Source organism: Argiope bruennichi, chromosome 3 (genome assembly GCF_947563725.1).
Source record: "Argiope bruennichi chromosome 3, qqArgBrue1.1, whole genome shotgun sequence".
Classification (NCBI taxonomy): Eukaryota; Metazoa; Arthropoda; class Arachnida; order Araneae; family Araneidae; genus Argiope; species Argiope bruennichi.
In genome coordinates, this window is record NC_079153.1 from 68,618,508 (window position 1) to 68,631,513 (window position 13,006).

The window sequence follows — 13,006 nt, forward strand, 5'->3', positions numbered from 1 at the left end:
TTTTGATAAGATTCTTAAAATTAGTGACTTATTTTCTAAATTTATTGTAATTTAAACATCTAAAATATATAAAAAATAATTTTTGATTTAAATTGAATTTTGTTTGTACAATTATTTGTCCAAAACATTCCAGGCTTAAATTGTACAAAAAGCTGACTTTGAACGACATCTAAAGCAACTGCTTGTGCATCTTGCAATAGCTCCGAAAAATATTTCTGAAATCTGATATTTAATGATCAATAATTGATAAAATAATATTTATTTTATCTAACTTTAACTATACAAATTTTTAATTTAATTTTAAATAAATTTCTCAATATACGAAGGTGTAAGTTAAGATAAGATTAGAATAATTGATTGGAATAGCTACCGTTGTTTCTTGCTTTAACATACAAAAATGTATCGTTTACATTACAATGACAAATTTTAAGCAGATATAATTTTACCCAATTCAAGAATTTCAAATAAAGCAATTATGAACTGCAAATATGCATATAAGTTTTTATATGTATAAAAACAACTGGACTATTAATATGCAATTCAGTATGATTCGTCATGAAATTTAGGTATACAGATTTTCTTTACAGTCTCGAGACCATTTCCTCGTTCGACAAACAATTTCAAAAAATGTGAAAGTGTGAAAATAATCTTTAATTGTATTAATATCCAGTTTTACAGCAACATGAGGGGAAACAAAATAAATTTTAAACGTGATCAGATGGCGAGGGCGAGGTCTAAACTGGCATCACATGGTTAAGTTTTCCGCTCCACACTAACAAGAGGATAAATAATTGTTCTTCAATATCTTTTAAACCATATTTAGACGAATATTTGATGAATTCGATTTTAAAACTGAAGTTATAATATATTAGCATAGTAAAATCTATCTAACATTTTTGCTTGTGCGTTTTTCTCTCTGTCCAAATTCAATTCTTATTTTTGTAATTGTAGTTTTTTCTATTGTGTAATGAAACTTTTTAATGGAGTCAAATCCCATGACATTTTAGTGACATTAAAACTGATGTCTGGATAATCTATTTTAAAATGTTATGTTGCCATTTGCAATAGTGGGATTTCACTTTCTGATCCCTCAAAAAAAATTTTGCAATCTGGAAGAAAATCTCGCTGTTCGATTTTTGATCAAAAAAAGAAAATGGTACGAATTTCATTATAACAATGAATTATATTGCTGAAAATTTGGCAAAAAAAAAATACTTTGCCGAAATACTGGAAATTGCATTGTACATAAATTGGTATAACTAAAAAGACAATTTTATATTTGAAACGATGAAAAATCAGTTTTGTGTTGCAATGTTTTTCTGAGGTTATCGCGGAAAAACTAAAAAATTTAGCCTATTTTTTAATTATTTAAAGTTTTTTATAAATCGCTTCGAAGAGCACATTCCCACCTTTCAAAATACAATTTTATCAAATTTGTGTTTCTTGATCAAACAGTCTGGCTTGTAAAGTGTTAGCATGCAGACACGCATACAGACACATTAATATTTGATTAGAAATGTTGAATTTTGAAAAACACTCTTTTAAAAAAATGGGACAAGCACTGTTTATTTATTCAAAAAAATATGAAAACATATAAATTTTTGAGAAATGTACAGATTCCATGTGACAGAAAGATCAAAATCCAACTTTTATGTTCTTAGACCATTTTCATCTGTACGGCGAAAACTTTCCTTTAAAGTCTGCCTCTCGACTTTTACTGCTTTTAAAGTAAAATACGAATTGTAAAAGGCTAAAGCTTTTTGTAGAAATTCTCGGCATTTATTTTGTTTGAAGTGGCGATGATCGATCATATTCAAGGCGTAAATGTGTAGAAACGATTATTTTTTCAACAAAAATGTTTTTTTTTTGACATAATCAAACAAAAGATTGATTCAAACAAAAGATTGAAGAAAAGATTGATTCAAACAAAAGATTGATTCAAACAAAAGATTGATTCAAACAAAAGATTGATGAAACAAAAGAGAGCTTCAATAAATAGTGAACTTTTTTTTATTTTGAATTCTTAATTTAATAAAGTAAAAATAAAGTAATAAATCGTAGTTCTTTTTTATTTAATTCTTAATTAAATAAAATAAAAATTGCGTTTTTTCTAATTTTGCAATAAATTGAATAGTTAGTTTGTAAATACACATTTTAAATTTAATTCAGTTACATTAAAGCTTTGTTTTGAATAAATATAAAGATTCCTTGGGGTTGAACCAAAGGATGAGGCCTAATTAAATATTTTTTCTATGCTTTTGGATGAGGAGAGCACTAACTATATAGCCCTCCCAAAGCAAACTTTCTTACCAAACAGGATTATATTTGAGCTGTGGAATATTTAACAAATATCAAGACGAATATACGGTGAATTTTCCTTCAAAGCGTGTTTCAAACATACGATATTCAAAACTCAAAAACCAGATTTCGTTAGGATGCTACCATAACTACCGTACACATTTTGAAATACTGCAGCTTTTAACATTTGATTTTGGAAAAATTCTAATGCTCTGTCTTTTCCATATTAATTTGAGAACGCGGAGACTTAGTGGGAATATCTTCCTTCGTGCGCGGAAGGATCTTAGCTGAGATTCCGAATCCACTGAAGAACCGCATTGTACTCGTGCTTGATGCGAGTTAAATTTTCCAGCGTCAAATGATCTCCCGCTGGCGCAGCGAGGAAAAAAGATGCCAGCCCAGGCAAAATCCTCGTCTTTTGAATACATTTCAAAATTATTTAACTGCTCAAAAATTACTCTAAAAGCCCTTCAAAATGAGAATTTAACAAAACTAAACTGAAACGCTAATTAGGTATTGCATTATAATTTATGTGTCGTAAAATAGACAAGTCCGGTTTATTTTGTGAAGTACTATGGTACCAGTTTTGGTAATGACCCTTACATCCATAAAATGTTGTTTTTTCCTGAATTGCATTCAATAATCTCCTGTAATTCAATCCATTCAATTGCATTCCTGTAATCTCCTGTAACCTTAACACTTTTCACTTCTTTCCTTATTTTTATTATTTAATACGCTGATGATATTCCACATTTTTCGAATAATTAATGGTTTTTGAAAACTGAAATCTATCTCAAAATTTGATATTACTATCGGAAAGTATTCTCTGATCTCATTTTTTAACGCTGGACGAAAACACTTAAATAATTGTCATAATTTACTTAATACTCAATTTTAAAAACCATCATTCCTTTTATGGGCATCATCTGTGCTTATTCACTTCTTTCTTTTCCCATGTGCTCATACAACCGTGCTGTACTGAAAGAGAAAAAAAAATGGGTAGATATAAATTTGCACAAAATAGAAATAATTCAGAAATAGAAGAAAAGAAAGTTTATTTATGTTTTCTGTATTATTATTTTTTATACACAAGTATAGAAATATAAATTTTTATTTCAAACTGAATTCAGTGTTTTCTTTCCTAAAATCTTTTACATTCATCAACGTAATTAATTTTAGAAAGTTATGCCATTATTTTGTGTGTGTGTGTTTCGACTTATTTCTAAAAGATTGGCTTCTTTCATGTCAAATACACCGCTGAAATTTAATTCTGAAATCTATTGCGCACTTTACGTAAGAAAAATAGACATTACAAAATAACATAAGACAAGCCGCAGTTTGGTAATGACTATGTACAATTAATTTATTATCATATACTTGGTACTGCAATTGCTAGTACAATAATATTTTTCATGCAACTGTTATAGTGCGTTATTTCATATAATTAGAAAATTAATTTCTGAAGATTGAATGATTTCTGCAAACTGTTATTGCTGTTTAGGACATAATAATTGTTGAATTAAAACTATAGTTCAGTTTTCTAATATTTAGTTGCTCCCTTAAGAAATGTCTAGTTTTATATAACGCATAGTAACGATGTAACGGAAATTTTCCGTTATAAAAATATAAATATTACCTCGAGTGTTCTTAACACATTCATCGCTACGGAGGATTTAGATACTAACTCCATGAAAAGACAAATGACAGTTCTTCCTACTGTTGACATTTTTATGCAAAATAAATAAATCAAAATAAATGAAAAATGTGAAGGTATTCTTCAGACATGCATTAGAAGATTCAACTTATCTAAACTGGCATTAAGAGACCAGTTATAGCAAACAGAAACCAGTAATTGGTAATACCTAAAAGACGAGATATCTCGTCTATAGCGTCGAATGTACTAAAGCTGTTGTTATTATATGCAAACGATAATACGGTTTATTATTTTTCATAGTTCTATTAACTAACTTTTAAGTTTATATAATGCAGAATGAGGGTTTGATGAGAATTTGAATACTTCAAGGATGTAAATATGAGCTCGAAGTGTTCCTAAAGCCCATTATTCGACTTAACTACCAGACGCATTTTCATAATCATTTTGACGAACAGATCAGTGTTACGATAACGAAAATTCAGCTTTTCGTGTAATTTAACCAAAATATCGACTTCCGATAGGTCAGTTTCTTTATCCGGGCAAGCGAAAATATTCCGTTAATTAAATTCTGAGAGCCCCGCTTTACTTTCGCTACAAACACTGCCGAACAGAAATAACTAGCTTTACTTTTGCCTTAATGGATTGCTTATGGTTGAAAGAGCATCTTACTGAGATAAAGATTTCACTTTGCATTTCACTGTCAAAAAAAACTTCGAACTCTTAACGGAAATCAATGGAATATTTTCATAATTATAAGTTGAAAGTTGAGAGCGTTGACACCGATGAAGTCTTTGGTCATTACTAGAATGTGAATGGCTTAATTCGTTCGATAGTCAAAATTCGTTCCGTGGAAGTTTTAATTTTTACTATAAAATCAATGTTTGCAAAAAAAGTGGATAGTTTATTTTCAATGCGTAAAATATCTGGAAAGAGAAAAATGGAGATTTCAGAAAACTAGGAAGTAAAAATTACTGGGGCAGATAATTAAAAATTCTCCTTGGAGGTGTTTCCACTTTCGAGCAAAATTTATTCTACATTTTTTTTTAAATCGCTGGATATATTTATCCTGGGAATTGTTTTTAGAAGGTTCTATTTTATCAGTAGTATTTTATATGGGCAAATCTCCACACGGTGATATATTACAAGTCCGTCGTTACTTGAATTTCTAAAATTGGAATATTCAAATATTATTGAGTAAAAGAAATATAAGAATAATTGGAAACAAAAAATAAAGAAGTTAGTTGAAAGTTATAAATGCTTTAAAAGTGTACTTTATTTTATGGAGGTAAGATAATATATACATATTTGCAAGATAACGTCTTTAGACTGATCTCTAACTTGCTTGATACCAAAATTGTCATTCAAGGAATGCAGAATTACGTTGGAAACTAGACTAACAAATTGCCACGCAATTCCTTTTTGGTTTGTAGATACTCTCTATAAAGGGGTATCTCAAATATTTATGTGATTTTTAAATAAGCAAAATTAGTCGTCAATATGTAGATTTTCCTTTATAATTCCTGGTCTTGTTATTTCACAAAAATCTTTTTACATCATTCTAAAGTTTCTCAGCTATGCTGGTTTTATTTCCATAGAAATTTTTTTTTCAAATTTTTTTTAACATATTATATAATAATACTTTTTATTTTTGGAATTAAAAGCAATTTATTTACTCACGCGGTTTTGCTACTATTAATGGTATGATGAAATGTAACTGCTTCTTTTTGACATTAATTTCAGAGCAGAATTTTTATTTTCGCTTTCATTAACATGATAGCTTGGTCATATTGTTAATCTGGCATTTTTTCGGTAAATGTCGTATTATGAAAATCTTTACCCAGAAAATGCAAGGATTAGTAAAATCAAGCCAAACTGGGATAAGATAAATGAATCAAACCTTAAGTATTATCAGGCTACAATATTTTGGATTATTACATTTTTTTTTTTCTTTTTTAGTGGACACACTCCATAGAATATGCTAATGAGTTACTATACCATTAAGCTTCCCAAATAAATTTTAGATAGGAGGAGTTGGATGTGAGAGTGCTTCGGAAAAAAATATATACACAAATGTACTTTTAAAAATTTTTCTTCCATTCTAAGAATTTGTAAATGAATCATTAGAAAAGGAATTGCGTGTTTTTCAACATATTAAATATGATTCACCATCATACAATATGCTAATGAGTTACTATACCATTAAGCTTCCCAAATAAATTTTAGATAATGGGAGTTGGATGTGCGAGTGCTTCGGAAAAAAATATATACACAAATGTACTTTTAAAAATTTTTCTTCCATTCTAAGAATTTGTAAATGAATCATTAGAAAAGGAATTGCGTGTTTTTCAACATATTAAATATGATTCACCATCATAGAATATGCTAATGAGTTACTATACCATTAAGCTTCCCAAATAAATTTTAGATAATGGGAGTTGGATGTGCGAGTGCTGCGGAAAAAAATATATACACAAATGTACTTTTAAAAATTTTTCTTCCATTCTAAGAATTTGTAAATGAATCATTAGAAAAGGAATTGCGTGTTTTTCAACATATTAAATATGATTCACCATCATACAATATGCTAATGAGTTACTATACCATTAAGCTTCCCAAATAAATTTTAGATAGGAGGAGTTGGATGTGCGAGTGCTTCGGAAAAAAATATATACACAAATGTACTTTTAAAAATTTTTCTTCCATTCTAAGAATTTGTAAATGAATCATTAGAAAAGGAATTGCGTGTTTTTCAACATATTAAATATGATTCACCATCATAGAATATGCTAATGAGTTACTATACCATTAAGCTTCCCAAATAAATTTTAGATAATGGGAGTTGGATGTGCGAGTGCTTCGGAAAAAAATATATACACAAATGTACTTTTAAAAATTTTTCTTCCATTCTAAGAATTTGTAAATGAATCATTAGAAAAGGAATTGCGTGTTTTTCAACATATTAAATATGATTCACCATCATAGAATATGCTAATGAGTTACTATACCATTAAGCTTCCCAAATAAATTTTAGATAGGAGGAGTTGGATGTGCGAGTGCTTCGGAAAAAAATATATACACAAATGTACTTTTAAAAATTTTTCTTCCATTCTAAGAATTTGTAAATGAATCATTAGAAAAGGAATTGCGTGTTTTTCAACATATTAAATATGATTCACCATCATACAATATGCTAATGAGTTACTATACCATTAAGCTTCCCAAATAAATTTTAGATAGGAGGAGTTGGATGTGCGAGTGCTTCGGAAAAAAATATATACACAAATGTACTTTTAAAAAATTTTCTTCCATTCTAAGAATTTGTAAATGAATCATTAGAAAAGGAATTGCGTGTTTTTCAACATATTAAATATGATTCACCATCATAGAATATGCTAATGAGTTACTATACCATTAAGCTTCCCAAATAAATTTTAGATAATGGGAGTTGGATGTGCGAGTGCTTCGGAAAAAAATATATACACAAATGTACTTTTAAAAATTTTTCTTCCATTCTAAGAATTTGTAAATGAATCATTAGAAAAGGAATTGCGTGTTTTTCAACATATTAAATATGATTCACCATCATAGAATATGCTAATGAGTTACTATACCATTAAGCTTCCCAAATAAATTTTAGATAATGGGAGTTGGATGTGCGAGTGCTTCGGAAAAAAATATATACACAAATGTACTTTTAAAAATTTTTCTTCCATTCTAAGAATTTGTAAATGAATCATTAGAAAAGGAATTGCGTGTTTTTCAACATATTAAATATGATTCGCCATCATACAATATGCTAATGAGTTACTATACCATTAAGCTTCCCAAATAAATTTTAGATAGGAGGAGTTGGATGTGCGAGTGCTTCGGAAAAAAATATATACACAAATGTACTTTTAAAAATTTTTCTTCCATTCTAAGAATTTGTAAATGAATCATTAGAAAAGGAATTGCGTGTTTTTCAACATATTAAATATGATTCACCATCATAGAATATGCTAATGAGTTACTATACCATTAAGCTTCCCAAATAAATTTTAGATAATGGGAGTTGGATGTGCGAGTGCTTCGGAAAAAAATATATACACAAATGTACTTTTAAAAATTTTTCTTCCATTCTAAGAATTTGTAAATGAATCATTAGAAAAGGAATTGCGTGTTTTTCAACATATTAAATATGATTCACCATCATAGAATATGCTAATGAGTTACTATACCATTAAGCTTCCCAAATAAATTTTAGATAATGGGAGTTCGTTGTGCGAGTGCTTCGGAAAAAAATATATACACAAATGTACTTTTAAAAATTTTTCTTCCATTCTAAGAATTTGTAAATGAATCATTAGAAAAGGAATTGCGTGTTTTTCAACATATTAAATATGATTCACTATCATACAATATGCTAATGAGTTACTATACCATTAAGCTTCCCAAATAAATTTTAGATAGGAGGAGTTGGATGTGAGAGTGCTTCGGAAAAAAATATATACACAAATGTACTTTTAAAAATTTTTCTTCCATTCTAAGAATTTGTAAATGAATCATTAGAAAAGGAATTGCATGTTTTTCAACATATTAAATATGATTCGCCATCATAGAATATGCTAATGAGTTACTATACCATTAAGCTTCCCAAATAAATTTTAGATAGGAGGAGTTGGATGTGCGAGTGCTTCGGAAAAAAATATATACACAAATGTACTTTTAAAAATTTTTCTTCCATTCTAAGAATTTGTAAATGAATCATTAGAAAAAGGAATTGCGTGTTTTTCAACATATTAAATATGATTCACCATCATAGAATATGCTAATGAGTTACTATACCATTAAGCTTCCCAAATAAATTTTAGATAGGGGGAGTTGGATGTGCGAGTACTTCGGAAAAAAATATATACACAAATGTACTTTTAAAAATTTTTCTTCCATTCTAAGAATTTGTAAATGAATCATTAGAAAAAGGAATTGCGTGTTTTTCAACATATTAAATATGATTCGCCATCATAGAATATGCTAATGAGTTACTATACCATTAAGCTTCCCAAATAAATTTTAGATAGGGGGAGTTGGATGTGCGAGTACTTCGGAAAAAAATATATACACAAATGTACTTTTAAAAATTTTTCTTCCATTCTAAGAATTTGTAAATGAATCATTAGAAAAGGAATTGCGTGTTTTTCAATATATTAAATATGCTTCACCATCTGTTATATTTATTTTTTAATTCAATTTTATATGTTTTTATGGTAACTAAATAAACAGAATTTTTCCTTATGCAAGAAATAAAAAAGTGCATTAAGCATAATTCCAAGCCTATCATTTCTATCTTTCGTTCCTATAAGGAATTTTGATATCGCTTTTCTATGAAGTTTCTCTGCTGATTTAGTATTTCTGCATCATTGTTATAAAATCCGTTATTTTTTTAATTACTTCAATATGAGCCATATTTCTGAATGTTGAAATTTATTTTACGCAGGATTACCACACCATCGAAAGAACAGGAAAAACCAGAAACTCACAAGAAATTTTAAAATCCTCTAAAAAAACCGGGAAAAAGCTTGGAAATTTTAAAATTTTCTTAAAAACCGGGGAAATAAAGGGAATTTTAAGTTTCTTAGTTATTTTTCTCATCTAAAAAATGCCAATCTCTAAAGATGGCAACAATAAAAGATCATAACATTAAAAATCAAACAATACAGTTTTCGATTGTATAACGCGGAAATTCACTTTCTCCCCTTTTATTTTCCTGTATAGGTCATTCCAGTTTCGATTTTCAAGACAGTTCCATAAGATTCCCGAATTGAAACTAAGGAGCATACGCGAGACTTCTGTAACTGCGTGAAAGAATAGAATAAATTTTTCTGGCGGGATTATCAACATTCAATCTACGGTAATTGCGCGATGATCGTTAGTCTATCATATTTAAGTTTATTGAATGGGTTTTTTTATTATTATTTGAGGAACTGTGAGCGTATTCAAAGTAGATTAGAGAATTCTTTTATAAAACAATGAGCTACTCAAAATATGCATTTAATACGAATTGGACGGATACAAAAAAAAAATCAATCCTTATTTTGCTGAATTGGTTCGAGAAGTTTCTTGTATCTTGAATGTAACTACGGGGGGGGGGACAGAGAAAACACGGCGAATTTTTTTTTATTTGAATGTCAACCATGTACTGTTACAATTTCTGTGTGTTGATAAATATGTACTATCAACCAAGAACAATTATTTTCACCATAGCTATCGTCTTTTCCCTATTAGCCTTCTGTCTTAAGCGCTTTCTTTTATCAATACGGATGCCTTAGAAACGCGTGAGGCCGGGTTTGTTTTTTTAAGTGCTGCATTCCCAGCGATACTGCATCGCTCTCGCATTTGGTTTACTCATCTCAATAAAACTAGGCCATCACAAAAAAGGAAACCAACATGACAAAGGGGTAGAAAGAGAATAAGCGAACAAGGACCGGCAGAGAAGTAACGAACTCGGGAATACTACAAACTTTTGTTTCCTCTGATGACTGTTGACGAACACGTGCGAGGGAAGCACGATGCGCAAACTCTTTGCGTAATGGAGTTGGCCGACTGAAAAAGAAAAACGATCCGAAAAACACGAAAATAAACGCTCTTCCCTTTATCTAAACTCATTGTGACTGACTGACAGAAAAGACTCAGGCCTGGAATGATTAACGAGTTGGGGCCTTTCACAGGATCTTTTCTTTGCCATTGACGAATTAGATGGGCTTCCAGCGGTCTGCACAGATACCTGGATGCTCCTGTGTTTGTATCTCTGCTGTATCCGAGAGGACGAATAATGGAGGTGGAATTCAAGGTTTGGTTGGATTAGCTTTCTTTTTGTTCTCGGGAGAGTTTGGGGTTTATCTAAGTTAGGCCTTCGATAGCTGGCTCCAGTTTGCGGTTGATTAGTTTCTTCATAAATGTAAATAAATTTGTTTTATAAATCTGGAAAGTTTTTAGGAGTTTGTTATCAACAGTAACAATAATAAACCTAAAACAGGATAAATAAACAAAAAAGAGTTCTTATTCCTAAATATGGGTATAACTATAATTGATCACAAACATATCGTTTCAGATCTTCCTTATCTTGTGTGTGTGTGTGTGTGTGTGTGTGTGTGTGTGTGTGTGTGTGTGTGTGTGTGTGTGTTAAACTTCATCACGCATGCGTACAAAGAAGATAACACGAGAAATTTTAAAGAAATTATATTAGAAAGAAACGATCTTGGAGCAAAAGATAATATTACGAAAAAAAAGCGAAATCTGAAGCACAATTTATCTGGCAGGCACGGCTTCAAAACTCCTATAAATATTTCTGAATTTTACATTCAAATGTAAAATGTAAAATTCAGTAGTAATATAAGAAAGAAATGTAAATCTAATCAAATAAATATTTAAAAACATCTTCTAATTATTTGCATATCATAATAATATTTATGAATTCATCAAACATCATCATGAAAAGTTAAAAATCATTTCAGAAATTAAAGCATGGAATAACAAACACTTTTGACAAGATAACTTTATAGTGATGAAAGGCAGAATTTTCATGAGTTTTGTTTGATGTTAACTATGAATCTTGAAAATGAATCGCAAAAGTATTCATTTAAAGGATTTTACATTTTACAAATACATAGTTTTCTAAATAAATATTAAGTTTAGCTTTGGGAAAATGTCATTTACATTTTAAATCCAAATATTTTAACAAACACTTGACAGCGTTGAAATCAGATGCAGTGTTATAATTTGCATTTCGTAGTTATTCATAATTAATATACCAACTTATTCAGTAGATTTAGATTTGTGGTTTTTCGCGAAACGTTTGCAAAAGTTTATTTCTAATGAGTGAGATTGTTCTACCGGATAAATAAGCGTCGGTTTAATGCTTGAAGATGCTTTTGGAATTTAAATAAAATCAAACAACATCTGATTTTGCGATTCACAGTTCGAATATGAAAAATGTTTTGAAAGATATTTTATTCACCAGCTTATATTTTTCCTTTCGATAATTTCCTCTTCCGCAAGGATGCATTTAGTTTATATTATTTTATTATATTTACTAACATTAGTATGAATCCGAATAAGACATTATTCTGTTTAATACTTAAATTAAATGTCTTTCATATTTGTATATCAAAGTTGTTTCGATTCTTTTGAGGAAATTAATTTTATTTAATATGCATATATCATTCAAATGCTCATCCTTTATTCCTCCGAATAGCAATTTCTTAAATTATAATCGAAATCGTATATCAATCGTTTTACTGGCTTCGACAAAACTTCTGGCTAAGAAGAAAAATAAAGGAAACAATTGTGTTTTTTTTATATTGTTTGAAACATGTGGCACCTCTTTTCATTTTTATACATATTTTTTATTTTCATGTATCATAAGCTATCAAGTGCACAAAATATATAATGAAAAAATATTTTCCATCCATTCAATATTTATTGTCAATCTTCCCAAATCAATTTTATTCCCATTTTTCCACTTTTTTATTTCTTATACTAAAACTTTTAGGTATTTAAACTATTTTATATCTAAGTACCTTATTTATTATTTAAATATGTTTACTTATTTCTAAGAATGAACCATTTACTTTTAATCATAAAATTAATTTTTCCTTACTTTTTTAATAATATCCCTTTAAAAAATGCTCGCCTTTTTTTCGTGACTTTTCTCAACCCTCTCTTTTAGAAGAGCAGCTTTCATCAGTTTACAAATCACTATAATTCCATGAATCAATAATTAATACTTCTAGCGGACGATCTGGATTTGTTTGAATGTTTTCATAAAATCTTAATGAGCAAAAAATGTTCAGATATCACATATTTAGCTACACATCAGAAGTTATGATTTATTCCCTTTAATCTATAAAGAGCGGTTTAACCCTTTAAAGGGCCATTTTTTTCTAGTCATATTATGTTAAAATATTTTTGGGCTTGAAATTAGAATAAGAAAAGGGATTCATTTAGCTTATTAGATAAATTTAATTTTATTAATTAATAATTAAGTGACAAACCAAGGCACAGCCTTTTCTGTGAGAT

At 29.1% G+C, this 13,006-nt stretch overlaps 1 protein-coding gene across 5 annotated transcripts in view; it reads left to right on the plus strand.

The window, feature by feature from the left end:
* Positions 1–13,006, plus strand: part of LOC129963619 (heparan sulfate glucosamine 3-O-sulfotransferase 1-like) — a 160,662-nt gene that overhangs the window by 116,025 nt on the left and 31,631 nt on the right. The window contains exon 1 of one of the 5 annotated variants that reach the window (XM_056078097.1): positions 10,627–10,778. The exons of the other annotated variants lie outside the window; for them this stretch is intronic. The gene's annotated coding sequence lies outside the window, so the exon portion shown is untranslated. Of the gene's footprint in view, positions 1–10,626; positions 10,779–13,006 lie in introns of those variants that run through there. 5 annotated transcript variants of the gene reach the window in all.